This window comes from Dasypus novemcinctus, chromosome 4 (genome assembly GCF_030445035.2).
Source record: "Dasypus novemcinctus isolate mDasNov1 chromosome 4, mDasNov1.1.hap2, whole genome shotgun sequence".
Taxonomy (NCBI): domain Eukaryota; kingdom Metazoa; phylum Chordata; class Mammalia; order Cingulata; family Dasypodidae; genus Dasypus; species Dasypus novemcinctus.
Window position 1 is genome coordinate 61926379 of NC_080676.1, and position 26958 is coordinate 61953336.

At 44.3% G+C, this 26958-nt stretch overlaps 1 protein-coding gene and 1 long non-coding RNA gene across 8 annotated transcripts in view; one reads left to right on the top strand and one right to left on the bottom strand.

Moving 5' to 3' along the window:
- Positions 1 to 329: 329 nt before the first annotated feature.
- On the bottom strand, positions 330 to 13577 carry LOC105747632 (uncharacterized). 3 transcript variants are annotated; one of them, XR_001119583.4, is made up of 3 exons: positions 12527 to 12759; positions 8010 to 8107; positions 330 to 5533 (listed from the first exon to the last, which is right to left on the bottom strand). It is a non-coding gene; the product is annotated as an uncharacterized lncRNA (long non-coding RNA). The 3 variants fall into 3 exon arrangements; XR_009185509.2 differs by having other exon boundaries at positions 8010 to 8253; positions 12527 to 12658; XR_001119584.4 differs by lacking the exon at positions 12527 to 12759 and adding an exon at positions 13399 to 13577 and having other exon boundaries at positions 333 to 5533.
- ST6GAL1 (ST6 beta-galactoside alpha-2,6-sialyltransferase 1) overlaps positions 12475 to 26958 on the top strand; it is a 139655-nt gene continuing 125171 nt past the window's right edge. The window contains exons 1-2 of one of the 5 annotated variants that reach the window (XM_058295519.2): positions 12635 to 12757; positions 23376 to 23516. The gene's annotated coding sequence lies outside the window, so the exon portion shown is untranslated. Of the gene's footprint in view, positions 12758 to 23375; positions 23517 to 26958 lie in introns of all 5 variants that reach the window. The other 4 variants (XM_004473684.4, XM_058295522.1, XM_023583179.3 and 1 more) reach the window with 4 other exon arrangements.

The window sequence follows — 26958 nt, forward strand, 5'->3', positions numbered from 1 at the left end:
GTTACTGTGAAACACGGGAAGTTTCTCTACGACATGGTGCCTGTTTCCTCATCAGGGAAATGACAATATCTCTAACATTCTACAAATATGGTAAGATCTTCCAATAATACCTTAGGTTTATCTCACATGGCTGTGAGCAATCACTAGTGCAAAATCTTCCTACAGGTCTTAGCACTCTATTTGGTCCAAGGCCTATAATTGCAGGGTTAAGCACGAGAAAAGTTGTCTCTATGTAGCTTCGTATTCAATATACCCAGATGGGAGCATGAACCTTTTAAAGACTAAAAAGCCATGCTAATTTTCTCAATGACATGCATCTATTTCATAAAGTAGGTAATCACAATGATAAAGTTTAATTTTTAATGGGTTTAAAAGAAAGAAAAAGAAGAAGAAAGAGGAGAAGGTAGCTTTTTATAGAAGGCCAAAAGTATTTGGGTTTTTTTTTTTTCTGAATTAGTCCTAGGTTTAAAAAAAATCGCTCACCTCCTTTTGATCGGGTTCATATCTGATAATTACAATAGCTACTATCTTTTGAATACTATTTGATGCCAGGCATCTAGCTAACAGCATTATTGTTGATCCTTACAGTGATTCTTCAAGGAATATAGTACCCCCATTTCAAAGCTCAGAGAAGTTAAGGGCATAAAAAACAAATCCTATTTAGTTATATATTTAATGAATGAATAAATTCATGCCTGAAATTAGAATGAACCCAGAAAATTTTACACATGACTCTAAGAGTTCAGGGAAGAAAGAGATTATTGTGTTCTTAAGCCTTCCTAGAAGCTTTGGGCTGAAATAGGCCTTGGAGAATGGGCTGTGTTCACATAGGCAGAGAGAGATAAAGAGGGCATTTCAGAGGAAAGAAAAAGTACAAGCAAGTCCTGGTGGCAGAAATGTTGGAGAAATGAGTCAGGTCATCCTCACAGCACTCTGCCTCCAAGGGAAAACTGACTAGTGCAGTGGTTAGAGTGGCTTTGAAGTCACACACAATTTAGTTCAATGCCCTGCTCTGCCAATTACAAGCCTTGTGGCCTTTGGCCAATTCTTCCAACTTCTTAAGCCTTAGTTATCTCATTTCCAAATGCAGCTAATGACACACACCTCACAGGGGCTTTGTGAGGATTAAATATCTAATAGTTCAGTTCCGGGGTGCAGTAATTTGAGGCAGTTGTTATCTTTCAGATCATCCTGGAATATCCAGATCCTAATCTTAACCATGCTCTATTTCACTTCAGTAGTCAAACACTGTAAATTATGGTTGCTTCTAGCTCATGGGGCCCGTGAAGCAGGAAACTACCTTACCCTCTGTGCCAAAAAATGATGGGGTGAAGGAAATGTGTTATCTGAGATCCAGCTTCAGACAAAGTTATCTCAGATTAGTGACTTGCTTTTTCTCCCCAGAAACAACAGTAACATTCCACCAAGCTGCTGGTTCTCAACAATCTCCGTTTATCACTTGATATGTTTTTCTTAGTTCTTTGAAGAGGCAGACTGGAAACCCAGTCTAACGATCTCTGAGCAGTATGAAAAGTCAGAAAATAACACAGGGTCCTGATTCCTTTTAGAGGCCTCATTAGGCGAGACTGACCCACCAGTCTTAGATTCTCTATATTTTCTGGGCTGCCTTGTTGGCTCCTTATTAGTATTTAGGCAAATCAGAAAATGTGGGCTCCAATCTGAACTCTGCCACTTATTAGCAATGTTTGGCAGGCCACTTGAATTTCTAGGCCTCAGCTGATTCACCTGTAAAATGGGGATCAAATCTGAGATGTAGGTGAAAGTGCCTTAGAAAATCTCTACATGAGTACCACATTATTAAAGTAGGTAGATTTACAAGAAGGCCCAGTGTGCCATCTTAGCCCAACAATCAGATTCAGATAAATTCCAGATTCTGAAGAAAATCCCTCCTGAAGATTTCATTCTGAATGTGTGTCCATTCTGGGCAAATGTGTTTCCTCGGATCTATCCCTCCTGGATGTTAGAGAAAGCCTCATAAAAAACTGCCCAATGGACGGCATTACTATCTCCCTAGAATTGCAGCACATTTGATGGGACTCCAAGCTGAAGTGACACAGCCCCTTTAACACAATGCCACATGCCTGTACTGCATTCTCCATCCTCTAAGCATTCACAAATACACAAATCTTCTGCCTCAGTGAGCCTGACCTGGAGACCCTGGCTGGTGGCTGGAGTCATTCCGAGGCCCTCAGGTCATGGCCTTGTGGTGTTCTGAGCAGATCTAGTCCTTTGGATTAGAGAACTGCAGGCTATTATCACGAGAGACTGCCTGCTTGCTAATTGAACTGGACAGTTAAGTGCTTTATGATATCAGCCAGTGGAAAGTGTAATGGATAGTGCTGCATTGTTCAGGGCCTATTTCCTGCACTGAACATTTTCAGTGTTCACCAAACACATATCTGATTGCCCATGCACTTAAGCCTTAGCAGAGTTTGTTATTAGTTAATTCAAATCATTCCCCACCCTCACCCCCAGCTCCAGCCAGGGGGATCCTGCAGCAGGACATTCAAGTTTCTCTTGGGAAGGTCAAAGGTTTTTCATGGTACCCTCTACTGAGAGGGGCTGGAAAATTGACATAGCTTCCCAGGAGACATTGTAACTTTAGGATATATTCCAGTGATTGAAAAATGTGGCCTGTCCTGAAGGTTATTATCCTGCTACTAGTGGTTAGTTAATTATTGGTAATGACAATCGATGAGAATTTGGCTGAGGCTGCAGCTGTATCTCAACTATCAAATGCTAATAATCCCTTGCCACTTGGGGCAGCACCAGGGACAGGAGACCTTAGGCCACAGAGCACCCTGGCTGGCATGTTGAAAAGCTCAGGCATATTGAAAGCTTTTTACCCAGTGGAGAAACTTCTCTGGGAGAAGCTGGAAAGCACTTTCAAATGAACCCAGTTGATTCTTGCCTGGGGAGCTTGTTAACAATGACATTATCTAGGATAACGCCTGAAAACCACTGAATCTTGGGGAGAGAATGAGAATTTATATTTTCAATAATTTCTGCAGGTCATTCCAAAGGTTGGCCAGGTTTGGATACATCTTATTTAGTCCCACTTCTCTCATTTCATAAAGTGGTAAACTGAAAACCAGAAAGGGGAAGTGCCTTAGCAGAGGTCTCTAAGCTAGGTCTTGAGGGTTGAGAATTGAATCCAGACCTGCTGGCTCCTGGACTCGTGCTTGGTGTGTTGTGCAGCCTCTCTCAAAATATCAGCTGTCTTTGGGAAGAGATGTACAAAATAAATATGGGTAAAGCACAAACAATGGTCTTGGAATTGAATGCCCAAGTCACCAAATTTCATAGTGGCCTTCAGTTTACTGTAATTTGTCTAATGACTTGGTTAATAATCCAACATCACCACTTATTACTTGTGTGACCCTGGTTAAGTTCCTTACCTCTTGGTTTCCCTGTATATGAAATATTAAAAACGAAAACAAAAACATTAGCATCTACCTATTACAAAAGGGTTGCTGTGGGGATTAAATGACATAGTGTTTGAAAAGTGCTTAGTGTAGTGTCTGATAATTGCTCCACATATGCAGCTCTTATTTTTTGAGCATTTTCTATGTAATAAACACTATACTAAGTGCTTTGCAGATGCTATCCCTAATGTTCACAGCAATTCTTATGAAGTAGGCATGATTAATCCAATCTCATGAATGAGGAGCTGAGGCTCAGAAGGGCTCAGTGACTCACATAAGGTTACCAAGTTGTAAGTGGCAGAGCCTTCATCCAGTCTGCAAAGCCCAGGTTCTTTCTGTGCAGCAGCAGAGCTCCTGTGGATTTGACAAGATCTGCTCTCATAGATTCCAAACTTTCTACTTCCCATTTCCCTTGAGGTAGCTTTTTTTCTCTTCCATCGATAACTAGGGCCCTTCTTCTGCCCTGGCTGACCAGGTCCCCAGCTCTGGCCCTGACCCTCTCACTTTCTGTTACAGAACCAGAAATGATCTGCAGGGTCAGATCAGTCAGAGTCGACAGGGAGCAGAGGCTGCAGCAAATATGAAGAGTGGGAGGCTGCTCTCCAGGAGGGAGGAGATGGGTCCCAATTGGCCTGCACTTGCCAGACCACACCTGGAGGTTTCTGTCCAGCTTCAACATGTCTCGGGAGGCACACTGACAAACCAGAGTGAGCGTCTGAGGCTAAAGGGCAAGAAGAATGGGAAGAGGGCGCTGCAGCTATTTAGCCTGGGGAAGGAAAGAAGACTTCGGGGCTAAGGAAAGCTAAGCTCAAACATGTGAGGAGCTGGGGATGGGGAAGAAGCAAAAAGACTTGTTCTGTGTAGCAGCAGAAGGCAGAACTGGGAATCAGAGAGAAAGATCTCAGCTCTCTCAATACTCTTTAAAATCCAGCAGAAACACCAGAATGGTCCAGCTAGGTTGCTTTGTGATGGAGTGAATATGTGGCAGAAGCAGGAGGGGGGAGGAGCAACTTGGAGGAAGGGTTGACTGAGCTTGTACCTGCTGTTGCAATTGTTTGAAATCTGGCATTTTGCAATCTCTGTCCACAAATACCGTGAAAATATCTGCAGGGAGTAATTGTGTAATTTTGAACCTGAATAAAACTCCATGAAGGGTGGGGTCTGCTTTTTGTTCATCTTGGTGTCCCCTGACAGAGGTCAGGCCTTCTCTTGGCATGTAGTGCTCAAAAAAATGTTTGTCAGGTGTTATTAAATATCATCTCTTCAAGTTGAGCAGATGTCCACGCTCATGAAAAGCCTTTCTCCCAGGACACTTTAACTTGAATTTCTTCAGTTTTAATATGCCCTATATTTTCAAATCCCTTCACAATGGGGTTTCAATCCATGCCCCCCCCCCGCCCCCATATATACAGTAAATGGTTTCTTGCAGTACTATTTATAATAGTGAGAAACTGAAAACCATGTTAATGTCCTGATGTGGAATGGTTGAATGGTTTATGCCACATCATATATTGCTAATGGCTACCACTTACTTGGTTCTTACTGGGCTATGTATTGTTCTAAGCTCTCTTCATGTAATTCATGTGATTATTTACATTCATTAAATTGTCCTTACAGCAATTCTGTGAGGTGGATACTATTATCCTGATTTTACAGGTGAGAAAACAGAGCTAGAAATGTTAAATAATTGCCCAAGGTCACCCAGCTAGAGGTAGCAGAGCCAGGATTCCAGCTCAGGCTGCCTGACTCCAGAACCAGGACTCGCCATCACTAAACTAAACTGCCTCTCATAGAGCCAATGAACTGTGCAATAAACCACTAGTTACTTGCCTAAGAATTGGTTGCCTTTATGCAGTAAGGGCTCATGTAGGAAATGTTTTATGATAGACTCTATATGGGTGAAAAAGCAGGATATCATTGTATATATATTATTATCTCTACTAGTGAAAGAAAAAATGCACAGGAAATAACTGGGAGAAAAGAGGAGGCCATAAAGGTTAGCACTGTTTGCTTGTGGCTGGTAGGCAATTTCTTCTCTTCCTTCTTTGTGTCTGTCTTCTCCAAAATTTCTAAAGCAAACATTGCCTCTAAAATCAGAAAGAAAAAAAAAGAACTATTAAAATTTGATTTTTTTAAAAAAAATGAGATCTTTCAAAGGCAGGGTTGGGACAAATCGCTGATTGCATTTAATACTGATTTATTTCCCACAAACATTTGTTAATTTCAAGGACCTGTCACTGACCAGCACTCTCATACACCCTCTTGCATAAGGACCTCGCTGTCCCTGCAAGCTCTTCACAGGGGCAGTGTCGGGTCATAAATACAGGCAGCAGCTTCCATTTTGGCTGTGACAGAAGTCCCCCGAGGGAAGCCGATTTCCTGGATCTTTTTTGAGGGAATTTATTAAAAGCATCTCTGCTTCCTCATTGCCCCTGAGCTCTTGTATTTCCTGTCATTGCGGTACACAGGGTCTCCTGGGCTTAGCAACTCAGTACTGCCCCAGGGCAGCAGGGTAGCCTTTTGGAGGTTGCAGCCTGTGAAGTGTCACTGGCATTTGATGGCCTTGTTCATCCTTTTGCAGTGCCAGAGCCAGATGTAGTATGAAGGAAAGAGGCCCTGGCTCCAAGTTCCAGCTCAGTCCTCACAGCTGTGGCATTTAAGGAACTCGCTTTGCTGCTGAGTCTCAGTTCCTCCATGTGTAAGTGGGATGATAAAGAGCCCCCCTCCCTTATAGGCTGATGTGAATCTGAAGAGGACTTAAGTGGGATAATGTGTATGAAGCCCTTTGTAAAGGTCAAGATCGGAGTTTGCATGAGGTTTCTCCCTCCCTTTTTTTTGTAGCTACCCTCATTCTTACACCCTTTGGAGACACGGAGAGAGAGTAATATTTTCTGCAAAAGAAAAATTAAGGGACACCCAGAAGGAAAGATCAGAGTGAGGGAGAAGCAGCCAGTGGAGGGTCACAGGAAGGTGAAGAAGCTGGTATAGAATTGAGGAAGGAGGCCAAGTGTCAGGGCTGCCTTTAGAGACTCTGGTTCAAGAGACCCTGCTCTTAACCACTCTGCTAGGGGCCTATGGGCTGCCTTTAGGAAGGACTTCGGAGAAAGACATGCTGTCAGCAGATATTTAGGAAGTCTTGCATGAGGTTGTTTGATGGAACAGCCATTTTTTCTTCTTACTTTTTTTTTTAGGATGTACTGGGGATTGAACCTGGGACCTCATACATGGGAAATGGGTGCTCAACCACTGAGCTACATCTGCTCCCCTGCTTCTTACTTTTTAAGTCTGATTTGCAATTGTCCCCCACACCCCTATGTATCAACCTCATGCTAAGAATGGTTTTAAGGCAAGAATAAGAAGACTATCTCAAGATGACTTTGCACTAGGATTCTAGGAATAATACTCCAAGTGAGGATTAAATGAAAACATTTATATATGCCTTGCAACCAAATGTTCAGAGCATGGCAAATTACTACCGTTCAAGAGATATTCTGTTAGTTCATACATGATTTGAGAATGGAGACTTGGTTCCTTCTTGTATCTCCCTGTGGGCCTAGGATGGGCTGGGCACCTAGATTGATTGGGTGAAGAGCAGCTCAACCATACATGGGCCCACATGATGGTGTCCATTTGTTTGACCTGTCTGGGCCACAGCATACCTAGACTCTACTGTGAGGTCTTGGACCCACACCCCGGGCCATTGCTAGCTGCACTCAGGGGCTATGGGATGAGCCATTTTCCCCATCCTGTGGCCATGGTTCTCTCAAGTCTTATCACTATTTTCCAGCTTCCATCTTCCTTCTTGTACTCTTCTCCCTGCCCTGCTCCATGGTAGGTCTGCTTCACAGCAACCAGAAGGAGCAGTCCCTGGGTGATTAAACTAGAGATGCTGTTATTTGATTTCTATTTTCTATTTTGGGCCCTATGGCCTTGGTTGTCTTTATTCTTAAAGCTGGCAGCACTGAGGGCCAAGGCAGGGGGCATAGACAGACCACAGAGAAGTTTCACTGGGCTTCTGAGCCTATCTTTACATTGGACAATGTGTGCTGAAAGCGGGAAGAGGAGAGTGTGAGGGTTACGAAGTGTCCTAATGAGCATCTATAATGGGGTGGGGAAGAAGGAGTTGGGAGGAAATTTTCAACTAGCTGCAGCCACCTTTTTTCCTCACAATTCAAGAGTGCTGTGAAAATATTGTTTGTGAATGGATTGCTGTACATGAACATTATAAGGTAGAATGAGATTTGTATTAATCAATGACCTAGATAAGGACTGAGAAAGGCAAGGGATGTATGTATATGTGGGGGGATGGGCAGAAACTTAGAGAGTGTTCAGAAGTATCTGTATTTCCAGGAAAACTACCTGTCAAGGTAGGGAGTGCAAAGACAATGGGTACAAAAGCCTCAGAAGTAGGCTGAGGAGGACAGGATTGTCTCCGCATAATCGTCCAGTCTCCTGTCTCTCTCTTATAGGTCAAAAGTCCTCAACCAACAATAGACCAGCCTTGATGGACCCCTTATCGCCCCTCTCCCACGCACCCAAGAACAGTTCCACAGCGGCTCCCACCTTGGAATTCTTCCAGGGTAGCCTTGCTTGCCGGCTCCTCTGTCTCTGAACTCCAAGAACTGCTTGGGCTTGGCATATTGTCTGTGGTTATCTCAATCCTGAAAGCCAAGAATATTGACTGAGCATTTTCCTTGTTTTCTCCCTTGTTTGATTGCAGTTCTTTTGACAGAGAGCTGTGGGGAGGACTGGAAAACCTTTTTTGTTGTTGTTGTTGGGATGGAATTCAGTTCTTTATAGAAAGTCCCTTTTAAAAAACAAACAGAAAATAAGGGGTGGAGAAAAATGAACAGAAAAAAAAAAGGAAAGAGAAAAAAGAAAAAGGAAGGGGAAAAGGAAATAGGGTAAGCCAATTTATTGCTTGTCTTCAACTTTTTCCTTGGTCTCCTCCTCTTCAGACTCCTTGTTCCCAGGGGCCTTCTGGCTCCCCTCCTTCACCGAAAGAGCTTCCAGCTTCTTGTCCACCTTTCTGGCATTATCATTTTTGCCCATGCCTTTCTTTTCTCTCTCTTCAATATCTTTCCTGTATTCCTCAAATTTCTTTTTGAATTTCTGTGTATTTTCAGCATTGAAGAACCAGACAGCCAGCAGCTCAGGCGTGGGCACTCGTCGGCTAAGTCAGTGTGGGTGTTCCATACGCAGGCCTGGTCATTGCCCATGTTCGGCTCTGGACAACCTTTTTAAAAAGCCTCTCCTTTGCTTTTTCTGTTCTTCATTCCTCAATAGTGTTGGGGCAAAAGGGATGCCTAGGAAGGATAGGATTAAAGCTTTCATCAGATGTGGAAGAGTGTTCAAATCCTGACTCTTCCAGTTCTTACATATGTAGCTTGGGGGCAGGTCATTTTACCTCTTTGACTTCAATTTCTTCATCTGTAAAATGGGAGTGAGACTTCCTTCTATTTTATGCAGAGGAAGACAATATGAGCAGAGTGGTTTTGCTCCAGAAATGGTAGCTATCATTTGCATATCCTTTTTTCATTCTCTGTCATCACACCCATTCAGACTCTCAGTCCATTTCCACTGACGTCATCTTCCAAGCTGGTCTTCCTCCTTGCAGCCTCCTTTTTTTACCATCCATTTTCCAGTGTGCTGCCAGAGTAATCATTATAAAACACAAAGATATATGTTATGCCCCCTGCACAAAGACTATTGATAACTTCCAGTTTTCTGAGAATAAAGTCTGAACTCTTCAGTGTAGCATTTAAGACCTGGTCCCTGCCATCTTCTAGCCTCAACTCCCTGCTCTCCACTGACATTCAAACATTGCACCCAAATCCTACTGTCAAGCCAACTTTCGACCTGAATATGCCTTAGGATCCTTGAGTCCCTTCAGTCTGGAATTGCACTTCCATACTGCCTGTCATAATCCAATAAGTTCTTTTTTCTTTTTAAACTTTTAATTTTGAAATAATTTCAAACTTACAGTACAGTTGTAAAAACAATATGAAACCCATACAAAGAATTCCAACATACCCCACCTAGATCCACCAACTTCTAACATTTTGCCACACTTGCCAAATCATTCTATCTGTCCATCTATATCTATTTTCTAAACCTTTCTTTTCTCCACCTCGCCCCACCCTGCTGTTTTTGCTATCTGTGTCCATTTGCTATGTGATCTTTTGTGTCTATTTCTCTTTTTGTCTTCTTTTCTCGTTTTCTCCTCTAGGATTCACTGGGATTCAATCTCGGGGACCTCTGATGTGGAGAGAGGTTCCCTTTCAGTTGTGCCACCTCAGATCCTGGTTTCTGTTGCATCTCGCCTAGACTCTCCTGTTCTCTCTTTTTGTTCTGTCATCATCTTGCTGTGTGGCTCACTGTGTGGACACTGGCTCGCTGCACAGGCATACCTTTACCACAAAGCCCAAGGGATTGAACCCAGGTCTTCCCATATGGTAGAAGGAAGCCTAATCACTTGAGCCACATCCGCTTCCCTATTTCTAACCCTTTGAAGGTAGGTTGTACACTCTTAAACTTTGGATACTTAATATATCCATGTACATTTCCTAAGAACAAGGGTATTCCTAACAAATTATCTACCTCTCAACTCAAAACCACCTCCTCTGCTTTTTTTTTCAAAAGATTTATTTATTTATTTCTCCCCCTCCCCCTCCCCCTCCCCCACCCCAGTTGTCTGTTCTCTGTGTCTATTTGCTGCGTCTTCTTTTGTCCACTTCTGTTGTTGTCAGTGGCACGGGAATCTGTGTTTCTTTTTGTTGCGTCATCTTGCTGCGTCAGCTCTCCATGAGTGCAGGCGCCATTCCTGGGCAGGCTACACTTTCTTTTGCGCTGGGCGGCTCTCCTTAAGGGGCACACTCCTTGCGCTTGGGGCGCCCCTACGCGGGGGACACCCCTACGTGGCAGGGCACTCCTTGCGTGCATCAGCACTGCACGTGGGCCAGCTCTACATGAGTCAAGGAGGCCCGGGGTTTGAACTGCAGACCTCTCATGTGGTAGACGGATGCCCTAACCACTGGGCCAAGTCCGCCGCCCTCTGTGAAGGCTTTCATTGTCACCCAAGTTGGAACCATCTGTTTCCCTTGCAGTTTTGTGGCCGTGTTTGTGCTCTTACCTCTCCTCTCTAATCTGGTCATTTACATACATATACATCTCTCTAGCTAAATGCCAGCTTCTGATCCATCAGTGTGGTCTCGGCAACATTCAAGATTACATCTTGCATATACTTGTTGCTCGATGAAAATTCTTGCAATTGAACAGGTCAGGGTTCCAGGCTGGACCTTATATCACATGTAAGAGGTACAGAGTATGTTTATTTCCTTTGGATCCCCCAGGTTGGTAAGGGCTGGTGTTATCCTCCCCTTGTTAGATGAGATGGTGTTCTGGGAGTGGACCAGTTATGACATCCAGACTTGAATTTGGCCTGACCTAGATTCCGATCTTTGGTAGTTAGTTTTGTGATGTTTAGAAAGTTTTTTTTTTAACCCCCAATCTTTCTGGGCCTCAGATCTTCAGTAAAAACTACTAGAAAGAAGATAATTAAGACCTTTAAAGAGTTTCATCTTTTGTGCACTCTCTCTAGTTGTAGTGAGGGTCAGAAGAATAAATGCTTAGGTGTAAATATCCTGTTTCCTTCCTTCCTCTACAGTATGTCCATTTCCATCCATTCACTTACACATTTTGCCATTATGAGCACCTTCTATATGTCAGAGACTAAGCTAAATGCTTCCCACAGATCATTTCACAAAATTCTGTAAACAACTCTTTCATTAATATCGTCACTTTATAAAAAAAGGAAAGGGAGGCTCAGAGAGGCTGTGGAACCCTCCCAAGAATGCACAGCTAGTGGGACACAGAAATTTGAATTCACCTTGCTTGGCATCCTCTAGAATTGGAGCTCTTTGTACTGAGCAATAAATGGCTGTTCTCCCTTGGCAGGGGAAGGGCCGGCGCTGACAGCCTGGGCATGGGGAGGGGAGCAGGATCAGGGGAGGGAGGGAGCAATATTTGGAAGAATGGTGTTGGGGATGGGATGAAGATGCAACTTCTTTTTCCTAGGTTGGTGGCAGGGCGTAGCCACATGCCTTGGAAAGAGCTCCACTCTGGGACTGGGCTTCAAGGCACCGTACTTTGTCTTTCCTGGAGACCCAGACCTTTCCCTCCAGTTCACTCCCCCTAACATCCCCCTCCAACCCCCACTCTCGCCCCAGAGCAGAGAGCACCTGGTAGCGCCCAGTAGATTTTTTTGAGTCACATCTTGGAGGGGTGACCTAAGGCTGCTTCCAGCCCTCCCTTTGGTAAGTTTTCTGTTTTGGGAAAGTGGCCCCGCGGATGTCAGGGATGGTCCGTATGAACCGTTTCAGTTGGTCAACAAGCGGTTTTCCCTCGCTTGCCTTCAGGAGCCCCTACCAGCCTTCGTGAAAGCCAAGAACCTTGCTTCCTTCACCACCCACTGCTCAGAGCCTCCATCTGCCCATCTGCCGTCCGCCCACCCACAGCTTGGTGAGGAAGTCCCCACATGCAGAGGTTCGCCCGCACCTCTGCTCTTCTGCCATTTGAGAGCACCTAGCACGCGTCGCGTTCGGTGTTAGGAGGTTCTTGTCAAACTCTGCGAAATAAGTTTTATTTCATATTCTACACAAGAAGGATTCAAGGCTTCCGAGAGATTAAGTGACTTGCTCAGGGTCACTAATCAGCCACTAGCGGAGCTAGAACGTGCTTGCTGGAACTAAAATCCCGAGAGTGATCATTCAACAGCCCCGGACCTGCAGGTGGGGGTGGTAGCGGCACATGGGGGTCCTCGCCCACCGCGTTGCCTTCTCTCCGCCTCAGAATCTCCCTCACCCCAGGGCCAGGTCGCTAGCGACCTCCCGAGGGCGAGGCCGGCTTGGGGACACTGTGGGGCCCGGGGACCCACCCAGTCTTCGAGACTCTATTTGCGTAACGGAGACGGCTCGCTTCCTCCCCGCCCCTCCGCCGCGCTCTTCCTCCCTCCTCCCCCAGTCTACCCACTATGCATCCCGGGTACCCCGGCTCCTCCGACTACTACTCAGCGGACCTACCCGGACTCCCGCGTGGGGCTCCCAGCTCCTGGCTTCTCCTGCCCGCGCCCCGCGCGGAGTCAGCAGGCACCTGGGGGCGGGAGGCCTGGGCAGGGCCGGGCTGGAGAAGACGCTGGGGCAGTGCCCCGCACTAACAAAGGGAGCCCGCCGCTGGCCGGCGTGGGCGCAAAGCGGGCGGCCGCTGCGGAGTCCGCCAAGGAGCTGCAGCCTCCGCGGCAGAGTGCGCAGCGAGTGAGTAGAAGTGTGGTGGGAGGAGGCGCGGCCCGGGCCCCCGGGAAGAGTGATGCCAAGGCGAGCAGGGGGCGAGGGGACAGCCGGGCCCGTGGCGCGCCTTGAGCGCGGGGAGTCTGTCTCCAGCGTCACCTCAGCCGCCTTCGCTGCGGGGCCCCGGCCGCCTTTTCACTGGGAATGTCTGCGTGTTTGTCCGGGCCGGGGGGCCGCCCTAGTTTCTCTCGGGCTCTTTGAGCCTTGGATCCACCACAAACCCGTGTGCGCGTGGTCCTCGGGCACCCTGCTTTCACCGCGACAGCCTCAGTACTAGGGGGCGGACGCCTCGCAGAGCCTGGGTTCTTTTAGATCACGCTTGCGTGTGTACAGGCTGGGAAACTGAGGTCCGCGGCTGGAAGAGGGGAGAAGAACCATAACAAACGCACGTGCGCCCTGCCCTGGGATCTGGGCGCCCCACTAGCGTTTAGGAGCCTCCCCGCGGGGTCCGGCCATTGTCTTAGCTGCCGGGGAGGAGAAGCGCCGGAGGCGCCACTCGCCGGAGGAGGGCGAGAGAGGTATTTAAAAGGTATCACTTGGGCATTAGACCAAACTGCCAGGCTTAAAAAAGGAAAAACAAAACAAAAAGGGAGCTACAAAAAGGTTACCTCAGGTCGAGAGTCTGCCTGACGCACTCCTCGGGAGGACGCTGGATGCCCCCCTCGCACACTTCACGGAGGCTTTTAGAGACGTAGCTTAAATTAAGGGTCTGCGGATCCCCCTGGGGGTTGGGGGTGGGGCGGAGAGACAGTGCCCTCTGTACATAGTCCCCGTATCTCCAGCGACTGTCTCTAGAGAGATTGCAAGTGCCTGACCAGCGCCTGTAGAAAGGAAAGTCCAATTTAAAGATTGCCCAATGCTGTCTTGGGTTAGTTTGCGCTTTGTGGGTCTGCGCCCCGAGACACGCCGGGTGTCATTGGTCCCTTTTGGCTTGTTAGGCCAGCAAGGTCAGCGAGGCCAATTGTTCTAGGTGGGGATAGTGTTATTTTCAGTTCTGAGTTTATTTGAATGAAAATCCGAAGTCGGGGAGAGAGGCCCCTCATGTTTGTTTTGCTTTTTCCTTGCTTTCATATGCTCAGCTCAGTTTTGTAGATCCTAGTTAATCTGACTTGCTCTGGCAGCACTGAGATGGTGGAATGAATTGGCTTCTTGGGTGATAGTGTTAGTGCAGTTATGGATCCCATAAGGTCGTGTGCGTGCATGGTATTCGCTAGACTACATACTCCTTCCCAGGCCCACCCACCGCAAAGTGTGTGCTTGATGCTGCTTCTTCACTTTGGCTTGTAGGAGTGGCCATTAAGCTGTCTCTGGGGAGAAAAAGAGTTTCCAAGCCTACACTGTTATTGAAAGGGTGGAGAGAGCATCTAGTGCACCTCCTTATTTTATAGGTGGGTCACTGAAGCCAGGAGAGTTCAGCCAATTGCCCAAATTTAATCTGCACAAAATCAACAACAGAGAGGATTGGGATATGAGTCTCCCAGCTCCCATGCTGCACTGTCCTGCAGGTCACTAAAGGCAAAACTAGGACTCTGTGGTTGGCCTCAAAAGGAGTATGGCCTTAGGCAGAATAGAGTTAAACAAAGAAAGTAATTCAGGTTGAAAGCTGTATCCTTCCATTATCCTTTTGAAGAGTTCTTTCTTCATTTGAGGAAAGATAGATTTAGTAATTCCTTACTCTTCTTATAGCCTTTCATAAACTTAGCTATTTCTCTTTCGTGGCTACTCCCTCCTTCTCAAATTGGAATAGGGCCAACTATGGAGACTTAGATGTTTTGCCTCATCTGTATGCCAGGAAGCTTTTGTTTGGGCATAAGCATGGGCTGTTGACATCAGCCCTGCTGGGAAGAAAGTGTCTCTTAGCGGGCTACTCTTGAGCCCCCTTGGGAGAACAAAGCATTGTTTTCATTTGATTTTATTTAATTTAGTTCTTCTTCATCTTTTTTTTTTTTTTTTTAATGACAGTCTCACGGAAGTAGCTGCTTATTTTAGAATTTGGCAGAGGAGAAGCTGGAAAATTAAAAAACATTGCAAGTGCAGGTTTTCCCTAAAGCAAATGTCCTCTTTCTCCCTGTCCCTGTTATCTCCTAGCTACACACTTGCTTCTTCTCAGTTTTTCCCAGGCTGTTTCATTTTCGTGGTAATTCCACCTGACACTTTAGTGTAGTTTTCTCATCATGATGCTAACCCTGAAAGGAACTTCAAAAACATCTGGCTGGACCATTTTATTTTTCCAGATGGGAAAACTGAGGCCCAGAGAGGAGAAATGACTTGCCCAAGGTCATGCAGAGATGCATCTACTTTTAGTGCCAATATATTTTTTTTTTTGCTTTAAAGGGAAACTGTTGCATCAAATGAGTTGGTGCCCCAGAGTAAAGTCAAAGTTATGATGGTTGTTACAACAACATCCTTTAAGTCAGAGAATGAACTCCTTGAGGGTTTAAGTAGGTCTTGATGATTAAACAAAGCCATGGATCCCAGTGGTAGAAAAGTTGGGAGTATTTGCAGTTATCACTGAAGATGAGTTATTCTTCAGTGTTTGTAAAGGTTCACTTTAACCCTTGCTCTGGACTAGACCAGTGGCTCCTAGATATTCCTTTGTCTTGTGCTTTCTCAATTAAGGAGCTGCTTTGAGTGTTACCAGAAGCCAAGAGGCTGTGAGAACTCAGAAGAAAGAGAACCACTCAGCTAGCTGATCCTCTTGGGCTTCAGTTTTCTCTGCACTAGGAGAGTCTCACTGGCCCGGCTTCTGCACTGGCTGTTCTGTGGCCACGTGGTGGTGAGGAAGATGCTCAGGCCTTAGGGTTAGAGGAGAGGCTTTGGGTATTCCCTCTTTCCCGTGCTACCTAGGCTCCCGCCACGTATAAAAAGTGAGGGGAGAAACACGTGCACACCTCCTGGAGTTGTGGTTGGCATTAGGTCACGTTACACATGATTATGACTGTTCAGGCCTCTTGTCAGGCTTGGGTGCTCTCCAGCTTTTTATGGGAGGTCTCCTGGGGAGAGATAATAATACCCTGGGAATCTAAGCCCTTTGATCAAATTAGGAGACCCCATTCAGTTACAAAGAGGTGTGAATACCTGCCAAACTATAAATGGGACATTTGGGTGGTTGTGAATATGTCTCTAAATAGACCCAGTAAAAAAAAAAAACAAATAAAAAAACAAAACCAGAACTTTCACAGCCAAGTGAGTGCAATCTAAAGTCATTCTGTTCATTTATTTCATAGTCGCTGACATACAGGCTGGGGTCAGGTGGGGGTAGGGGGGTCTCGTGCTCAGCCTGGGCTACAATGAACAAGAAGACCATTCTTTGCCCCGAGAGGATTCCAGTTTTGTGGGAAGCCCCAATCCAGCCCAACTACCTCTTCCTGTAGAAATTGCCCTCTGCAACTATAGAAAATAGAGCTAATTCATCTCAATATTGATCTCTGGGGCACCCCTTTTTTCATCAATAAAGCCGAGAGCAGGCAGTAAATGAGAAAGTGGAGGAAGAAAGGCTTCAAAGAAAATGTGGCTCTCTACAAATGTGAAAATGTGGCTGCATTAAGGAATGATAGAAATAATTCATTAATGAAATTCAAAGTAATCAACTGGATTATTAGAGTCCTGGAATTTGGACAGGGAGTTAGTTGCCCAGACCCGGTATCAGTGATTTGTTCAGAAAGAACTGAATTAGGGGAAAATGCATTTTTTCTTGCTTGTCTGCATGTGCATTTAAACTACAGGATAGTACTCTGACTTCTAAAGATGTACTTTTTATAGGCTTTTATTTAACAATGACATACTAAACAATGGAATTTCATCATATTAAAATACTGGTGTAATTTTCTAAGTCATTACTATGAAGGCCAGGTTAGCCTTCCTAATTAATTTGGTGATTTGAATTTTATTTATCATCTGATTTAAAAATAAAGCATGTCCATTGTGGTCAGTTTGGAAAGTACAAAAAAGTACAGAGAAACAGGAAAAAATCCACTATCCAAAGTCAACCACTGTTAACATTTTGGCAAATTCCCTTTCAGTCTTTTTTTTTAAATGGATTTGTTTGCTCTGAATGGTTGAAAACATACTACATGTGCAGTTATGTCTCTTCCCTCTCTAGCTTAACCTTCTTATTTCTACATTTCATTGTTTAGATCTATATTAATGCTGCAACCTTTGGTTCATCACCCATAACAGCCACTTAGCATCTCTAAGACCCCCTGGTCCTGTGAGAGCTGAGCACTACAGTGAGGGCCTTTGTAAGCCTGTAAATGGAGGAGCATCCATTTCCAAGTATTCAAACACCAGCCATTGGTTGTTATTTTAGAAGTCTAGAGGTACTGATGGTAAGGTGGAGTGGGAAGAACCCTGGTTGTGGACTCAGATTCTGGTCTTGCCTTTGTGACCAACAACATACTTTAATACCCTGGATTTCAGGTTCCATATATGTTTAATGAGCAACTACAGAGTCATTTATTAATTCATTCACCACATGCTTGAGAGCCCACTTTAAAACAAGGATGAATGAGAGGAGTGCCACTTTTAAGCAACTCACAGTTCAACGTAGGAGTCAGTAGCAAGAGATTAGTGCAGGATGCTGTGGGATTACAGAGGAGAGATGCTATCCAAGATGGAGTGATAGGGAAGTCTTCTTGGATGAGGTCCACTGTTGGATAGTCAAGCCATTGCTAATGTTTCCACATTGTAATGAACACTGTGATCAACATGTTTGTGAATAAATCTCTTCATATTTCGGATAATTTCCCTAGGAAAGAATTTTAAAGTTGAAATTACTAGGTCATACTAGAAAGGGTATGATCATTGTAAAGACTTTGTAGATTTAGTCTCATTTACATAGAAAGTCTTAAAGTAGCTAAGTATTATCTATTTCCAGAATGGTGGAGATTAAGGGCACAGGCAGTGCAGGATTTGAATTCTTGCTCACCATTTATCACCTGTGTAGACATGAACAAGCTACTTAAACTTCAATTTCCTTCTCTGTAAAATGGGGATAATAGATTCTACCTCATAGGGCAATTGTCAGGATTAAATGAAATTATAGGTATATTGCCAACTGTACAGGAAGCACTCAGTGGGTAGTAGTTATTATTGTTATAATTGGGATTTTCGCAAGCTGTAGAAACTTTTGGTCACAATATTTTTTTCTTACCATGAGAGCAGGCTTCTATGTGGTTTTATATGTTGGGGTAAGCAGAAAGTTAATTAAACTGGAACCTTCTACCAGGTGACAAATTGAGAGAGGAATGGTCACTTGCATAAAGCATTTAAAAAATGTATTTTTATTATGGGAAATTGTAAACATATAAAAGTATGGGGAAACGGACTTTGGCCCAGTGGTTAGGGCGTCCGTCTACCATATGGGAGGTCCGCGGTTCAAGCCCCGGGCCTCCTCGACCGGTGTGGAGCTGGCCCATGTGCAGTGCTGATGCGCGCAAGGAGTGCTGTGCCACGCAGGGGTGTCCCCCGCGTGGGGTAGCCCCCACGCGCAAGGAGTGCGCCCGTGAGGAAAGCCGCCCAGCGTGAAAAGAAAGTGCAGCCTGCCCAGGAATGGCGCCGCCCACACTTCCCATGCCGCTGATGACAGCAGAAGCGGACAAAGAAACAAGATGCAGCGAATAGACACCAAGAACAGACAACCAGGGGAGGGGGGGAAATTAAATAAATAAATAAATCTTTAAAAAAAAAAAAAAAGTATGAAGAGTAGTATTTTGAACTCCCATATACCATCAACCAGCTTCAACAATAATTGAAACTCACGGCTCATCTATAAACCCCATCTCCATTCCAGATTACTCTGAAGCACATCCAGATATCCCATCAGTCCAGCCATAAATATTTCAGAATCTCATGATCCATTCTTGAGGCATTGAGTTGTGTGGCTCTTGGAGCCTATCACTCTTGCCATTGTTGCCATGTGACCTTGGGTGTGTGTAAGAGAAAAAGGAAGCACCAAGCTGTGAATGTCACTGCTTTACTGCTCAATTGAGGAGACCCTGGTCTGTCCCAAAAAGACTGAGTGGAAGGAGCACTGATGTTAGAATCAGGAGACCCTACCAGTTGTATGACTTTGGCAAGTGCCTTGAATTTCTTTGAGCATGTTTATAAAAATCTGGCAAGTGTCAAATGAGGTAATCTATGTGACAGCCTAAGGAGTTAAATATTAGTTGGGCTGGAATCAGATTTGAACCCACCTTCCCTCCCTGAGAGGCAGCGTTTCCATACAGAATTAAGGTCACACACTGATGGCCAGGCCACATCAGCATGCCTTTGGGGAGTGTTGCTGCCAGTCTTTCATTTGGAAGATGTGTTCATTGTTTAGATAGGGCCAGACCCCACCATGCCAAGCTCCTGAATCCCCCTCCATCTCCTCTCTAATTTAGCTCCTTCCCTCTGCTTTGGAGATGATGTAAGGGAAGCCCAGAGAAGGGCAGGGCCCTACCAGCCTCACCCTGGGTGACTGGCCCTCCTCTACTGGTAGAGATGGGCTCGGCTTTCCATCTCCAACTTAAGTTCTTGGTCTCTTCTCCTTATATTTTGACTCAAATATAAGAGGAAAGAAGATTTGACTAAGTAATTGAATTAAGACCCTCTCTTTAATCGGTGGGGACTCACATGATTTCAGGGCCTGACGACTGTGGGCTGGTGGTGGTCTCTGGCTAGCAGTAACTAGCTGTGAGGCCTTGGCCAAGAAGCATGACACCTGGCCTGAGAAGCTCACCTCGGAGCTTGCCCAGGCCTCTTCCAGCTCTGAGAGCCCTTTCCAGCTCATTAAATGAAAAAGGGGAAAGGAATCCATGAGATTCAGGGAGTCTTCATACAGAAAATAATTACAATCTGTTTTCTTTTAGAATGTTCAAACAGGGTAGAATGTTAACTCCCTCACCTCATGCCATTCCTTTCCAAGTGACTACTGTTTGCAGTTTTGTGTGGGTCCTGGCAGACCATTTTGTATGCATTTATGTGTGTATATATGGATATACAGGTACATTTTAAAAACTCATAAATGGATTATACTGGGAAGCAGATGTAGCTCAAGGGGTTGAGCACCTGCTTCCCAAATATATAAAGTCCCAGATTCAATCCCCAGTACTCCTAAAAACAAAGACAAACAAACAAATGGAAAAACCAACTCTCATTGGGGAGTGGATGTAGCTCAGTGGTTGAGTGCCTGCTTCCCATGTTGTGGTCCTGGGTTCACCTAAAAAAAAAGAAAAAGGATTATAGTATATCTACTACTTTACAAACTTAACTTTTTCACTTTATTACATGTTTTGAAGGACTTTCAATATCAGTGTAGCCTTATTCCTTTTTAATGGCTGCATCACATTCTATGTTATAGATGTGCTTATTTTATCAGTACTTTTTTGATAGATATTTATTTCTCTCTATAAAAATATATTTCTAAGTATATTTAGACTTTGGACATATGGAAGGGTGATTGTTAATGACAGTGGGTCAGAGGAAGCCAGTCCATAAAGCCGTGGAAGGGGGAATGAGAGAGATTCAGGGACACTGACAACTGTTTGCTCAAAGACTGGATTGAAGGGTCCTGGGAAGCCACCCAGAGACCACTGTTTGGATGGAGGGATATTTTGGGAATAGCCTGCCCAAGTGGGTGCCCCAAGCTGCAAGTGTATGAAACAGAGCTGTGTTCCTTTTTCAAGATCCTTGGGAATTCCAAGTTTGCTTCCATTCCCAGGGTCAGAACTGAGGAGCTGGCAATGGGGGTACAGGCAGGGAGGGGAGAGAAGTGAAGGACAGAGAAGGGAGGAGGAGGATCTAGTCTCAGCATCTGGAGGAGGGAATGAGACAGTTCTACTCTGCTCTTTCTGCTGTTTAGACCCATCTTTCAATAGAGACAGTGATAGAATAAGCATATGCAGGAATGGGCTCTCTGGATGACAGAGATTTAGGACACCATGTTGGAAGTGGGATTAATGTGGAAACTGGGGATTTCTGGACTGTGGATGATAAAAATAAGGATGCACCTGAGGTCTGTCATGTGGAAGAAGGATTATAGTCAAAATGAGTGGCTCTGGAAGGTGGAGGAAGAGTTGTAGATAAGGAAGAACTTACTTCATAGAACTGCTCAACTATGGAATAAGCTATGTTAAGAGTCAGCAAACTCCCTGCTATGGAGGTGTTCAAGAAAAGTTTGAAAGTAAACTTGCTTGTCATCAGGGGATTTGTGCATTGTAGTGGGGTTGACATAAATGGCCATTGAAACCCCTTCCAACTTTGAGAGTCTGACTGGCGAGAAGCAGAAGAATACAAAATAAGATTACAGGGGGTGGGTGGGTGAAACAATTTATGGACAATGTAACTGGAAGGTTTTTTACCTGCTCTGAAAAGGGAGAATAAAATGTAAACTTTCAAAGGAGGCTTAAACATTGTTGGCAACCATCTCCTTGTTCTGTCCTTGGCTTCAGCTTTGCCTGACCTTATATTCATAAATTATTTCCACAGGAATAAATAGATCACATACACTTTGGATGACCAGAAAATATGGGAACTGAAAAAGAACTACATGTCCCTGAGGATGATTGTAAATTACTTTTGTTGCAGTCTTTCTAAATCTGATTCCAGCTCCTGGTTGGTCAAGTCCTCCCTAGCTCAGTGCTGAATCATAATTCAGCTTTATTCTGGGGAATACTCCACCCTTTGTAACCTCTCACATGCCCTCTGAACTGGAATTGAGAGTGCCTTCCATGTTCAATGCTTGTCCCTGTCTTTCTGGCAGATAAGGAATTGCCTTCTTGGACTTAAGTCTCAGCCAAGTGGTGATGAGGGAAATACGGCAAAATTGACTATCTTCTGGGTTTTTCCTGCATGCCTGGCTCTGATGAGGCACCATGTGTGTTCTTTAATCCAATACTTATAGCAACATTTGGTGACTTGGTATCAGCTCCATTTTGTAGGTGAGAAAAATGAATTGTGATACAGGTAGAGATACCCAAAGTTTCATTGCAGTTAAGTGCTGAAGTTGGGATTGGGTATAGTTCTCTCCCTACATATTACAGTTTGCCCTCTGCTAAAAATTCTTAGTCCTTTGGATCTGAGAAACATTAGTCCTTGTATTTCATTAGGGGCTTGGCTGTTGATTTTTCCCTTAAAGAGGCTAGGTAGAAGCTTTCTACCATTCCCTTAAGAACACACTGGTAGAACGGCTGTAGCTCAGTGGTTGAACATGTGCTTCACATGTGCGAGGTCCTGGGTTCAACCTTCTGTACCTCCTAAAAAAACAAAACAAAGAAAAAACTCATGGGATAGGCATATGTGAATGACATGACTTTTAGGTCCAGCATATATTTATCCATTCCCCTTTTTAGTAAGAATTTGCATCAGGCCTGGTTTGCCTTTATTTTTTTTCTTTCTTACTCTTTAAAACTATCACATGTTTATGTGGGTCTTATCTGGTTATAACTGGGCATAAACCTCCTAGTGGTAAATATGACCATGAACTGGTGGGTACCTCTGCCTTGTTACCTTAAATGCCTTTAAGTTTGTAAATGGAACTCAGTATCAGCATTGTTAAGGGCTTATCTTGCAGCTGTGCTCCCAGGTGCTTAAACAGTTTCTTCTCCTGCAGAGTTTATACAACATTAATTTGTTCATCAAATATTTAACCAGCCCCTATTACTAGGCATTGTGCTAGGCTTGGGAATACCATAGATAACATACATGAATATCCACACACATATTCAGTGTGACTGGCAGAGACTTGGAAGTTTGTGGCAACCTTCCCATATTATCCTTTTCCTTTTTTCTCCGAGTCACTGCTTTGTTCCTCATTCAACTTACAATGAGTGTCTATTGCAGGTCATGAACAAGGCTCATTTTTAGAACATACACTCAAACAAGTCCCATAGTCCACTTCCTCTAAGAACTTAGATGTAGACATACAGGTATTAAGGAAATATTGTGTGATAAATATTATGATTCTTATGTGCACAGAGGATGGGAAGAAGGCACAGCAAATTTGGAAAAGATTTCTGGAGGAGGTGATGCCTTAGCTAGGTCTTTGCAGGTAAGAAGCTGTTAACCTCTGGAAAAAAGGGTATTTGAGGGAGAAGAGGCTATAGAAGCAAGGGTGTGGGGGTGAAGAATAGCTTGTTGCATGTCTTGGGAAACTACTAACAGTTTGGTGTTTCTAGAAGAATGTGTGAGGCATGAAGCGATGGGGGAAGAGTCTGGAGCCATTAGATGCATGATCTAATATTATTTTCATAACCTCCCTATGAGGCATATGCTATTATTATCTCTGTTTAATAGGTGAGGAAACAAAGGCTGACTTTTTCCAAGTCAGACAGTATGTGTGCGGAGCCTACTTGACTCTGGAGTCCTGTTCTCAGCCTCCCCTACCATGCCTCAGGGGTGGGCAGATTATGAAGGACTGGTGTGCTGGCCAAGATGCATGCTCTGTTACTTTTAAGTTTTCAAGGGCAACACCCCTTGCTGAAATCATCTTCTGTCCATCTGCCTCACAGTGTTTTCCAACTTTTAATTAAATTGGAAATGGTAGGTCTGTTTTTGAAGACTTCTTTTGAGTCTTGGTTCTAGCTTTTCCCTTCTTTTCATTCAGCCAGTCAATCAGTCCAGAAATCTTGAGGTCAAACCTGTTATGTGCTCAGCCATGTGTGACAAGGGAGGAGAAGATTCATCCCCTTTCTCAAAAGTTCCAGGGTCATTTGGGAGCCCAGGAATTACCTGTGAACCTTTTCAGGTTAGTTAATTCATAGAAGCCTTTTGTACTGAAAAGGGGGTGATGATTGTGGGCTGGAAAAATCTGGAGCAAGAGGGCCTTGAGCTGTCTCTTTTAGGATGAGTAGGATTTTGGAAGGTGGAAGGCATGATGTTTGTGTAAAATATTCCATTTCACTCAGCAATGAAGGGGATATCTTTTGCCTACTCCCCCACCTCCAAGATAATTTCTAGGTTGGAGTTGGTTCTTGGGTTGGAGAGGCAGTATGGTACATTCAATCATTCATTTATGCTTTAATTAATTCAATATGGTTTGTTGAAAATAAATTAGTAAAGAGCTCAAAGACAGGTTGAGGAAACTACAGAATGAGATAAAAGAGGGTAATTATAGAGCTAAAGAAAACATGGAGAGAAAACATCATTACAGAAAAAAATAAATGAACAGAAAAAAATAAATGAACAGAATAGAATCAATTGAAAATTAAATTATTAACAAAGAGGAAAAGGTTGAGGAAAATCACAGCATGTGCTGAGAAAAAAGAAAAGGAAATTAAATCAGGTAATCAGAGATCTAAAGGTCAAATAGAGACGATCCTTCATTAGGATGACTGGTAAACCTGAAGAGGCACATCATGTTGGACCAGAACAGTCACATGGACATAACTGGCTACAAAGTAGGCTGGGAAAAAGTCTCCACCTGGCCAGTTGGCTTAAAACTCAGGTTTGGGGAAGGTCTGTTATCAGGGTAATTAATAGAAGAGGAAGAATATGGATACGGGAACAATTAGTCTTTGCTATAGGAGAAAAGTCTTGTTGGCCTCAAATTTGATTTGCAGCAGAAGAAAGACTTAAAACATGGGGAAGAAAAGTTTAGAGTTCTGAGGGAGGGACAGTGTGAATGAAGACTTTTACGCTCAATTAAATGAGTATGCAAGTATAAAGGGGGCAGACAGTCTTATATGAGCAAGAACTCCAGGGCTCTAGCACATCTGAGCCCTTCTTGGAAAAACCTATTTGGCAATGAAAAAGTAGTTAATCAAAAAACGCACTTATTAATGGATGTATCATAATGATGGGGGAGAGTGTTGCTGTGGGGGGAGTGGCCGGGTGGGGGGGTGGGGGTTGAGTGGGGACCTCATATTTTTTGAATGTAATATTTTTAAAAAATGAATTAAAAAAAATAGAGAGCCAAAGATTCAAAAAAAAAAAAACCCACTTATTAAACACACACTTAGGAAGTCATGGTTAAAAGCCATTTGATGAGCCCTTATTCTATTCATTTAGAGCAGCAAAGCAAAACAAGGGTGGGAGTAAGGCTAAGAAATAGAATGTGACAGGAAAAAATAAAGTAATGGAAATGGAGAGGAGGGAGAAGTGGGATGATGAGTAAGTACTAACTCTTTCATACTGTTTAAATTTGGTAAAAGGATGGCCCCAATCTTTCAATTACGATTTCCCCCCTTAAATTTGGAGAGATCTTTAAGGAAATTAGATTTGCTTTGGTAGAGAAGCATTTATTACAAGTTCAAGTTTTCTTTTAATTTTATTTTTCTGTAGAACTAAAATTCTTTCACCCAGGCAGTGAAATTTAATTTTTTAAAGTAAGGAATTTAAAGTAAGGAATAGCTATGCTGTAAAGCAACTTCTACCCATCATTCTTTTATGCATCTGTCCTTCTATCTCCACACTTGTATCCACATGTACATATAGACAGGGAGGAATTATATTAATGTATTCTTTATTTATTTATTTTTTTCTGGATGGAGTGGTCCTGGGTGATTTTTAGCTTTCTGTGTTGTTTTGTGTATTGCTTGATTTTTTTTTTTAAATAATGAGCTGGTCTTATTTGGATAAAAACACTAAGGTTACTCTAAAAGACATCATTAAATATTAGTGCTCAGGGAGTGGAGAGTAGGGTGGGAAATACAAGTACATGAACAAGACTTTGTCTGTTTATCAGGGAGTTGGTGAGTCAGTTCTGTAAACACCTAACTATGCAGAAGAGAACAATTGCCTGTTGGGGCCTAGAAGAGGAAATAACAGCTTCATACTGGGGGAATGGGGGAGGCTGCACCGAGGAGGTGGAGTTTGAACTGGGTCTTGAAGCACGACAAGAGTTCTGATAGGCAGAGAACAGGACACAAGGCCGCATGCGCCAAGGGGGCAATGTGAGCAAAACCTATGGAGGACTGAAAGTATATGGCATGTCTGGGTAACCATGAGCAATTAATTCATTGTGGTTGGGGAGCAAAGGATAAATGAAAACATAGTTACAGTTTACTAAGGAGGCACAATGTACCAGATACTATACATAGATGATCTCTATAGCCTGCCCAACAACCCAATAAACTGGGTATAATTTTCCCTATTGTATAGATGAGGAAGGAAGTTAAGAGGGATTGTTTTATCTGTCCAAAGTCACGCAGTGGTGAAATGATTTGAACCCCTGAGCTGCCTGTACTTCAAAGCCCATGCCTTTTCTACTGTGTCATATTTATAGCATGCAGAGAACCTGAAATAACCACCTTTGTGGAACAAGGTGAGGGTAAAAATAAATATAAAAACCTAAATTATTGTCCAGATTCTCCCATTCAGCAGCTGTGTAGTCCCAGGCCACTTAATCATAGCTCTTATTTCCTCATCCATAATCTGGGATAATTGTGGTCCTGCTTATCCCCAGATTAATTCTGATGTTCAAATTTGGTAACAGGTGTGAACGTAATCGGGAAGTATAAAAGCCACAGACAGGGGATTTTTTATTGGTCTTCTGAGAGTTCAGATATCTGTAAAGCAGCCACATGTGTCTGTTAAAACTCCCACAGTCACGTACGTGGTCCCTGGGTTGGAACAAACAGCACGGTCAACAGAGAAGAAGCTGTGTTTTTCCTGACACGGATAACCAGCTGGGGGCTGCGGTGGGAGGAGGCCGAGGAGGAGGAAGGCAGTGGGTCCGTCTCTCCCACTGCCTGGGTGAAAGAACGCACCTGCCTGCCTTCCTCGTTGCTGGGGAATGTCTGGGCTCGAGAGTTGAGTGGAAATGGGTGTCAACAGCTAGGTGATTTACACGGGGCAGGGGAGGGTGTTTCAGGCTCAGGAAGGAATGTCTGAGCAGCGAGGCAAGCAGGTCCCTGCCACGTCTGGTAGACACTGGTGGTCTGGGAAGGGGGCTGGCGGGACAGGTTGCCAGGGCACTCTAGTGGCCGTCCTCATTCTCTAGCAGTACTGAGGAGGACCAGGCAGGGCCCTGGCCTCAGAGAAATCAGGCTTCCAACAACACACGGCAGGGCGGGCCAGCCGCCAGACCTCAGCACTGAGCTACTGTAGCTGGAGGCACCTTACGTTTGCTCCAGTCAGGATCAGGACTGTTCCAGGGTCTAGGATGGGGCCTGGTGTGCACCTGGGACTCCACAAACCCTGTTGTGGGTGGGGTGGAGGGTGGGGCAGTGGAGGGGGTTGGGGGTATG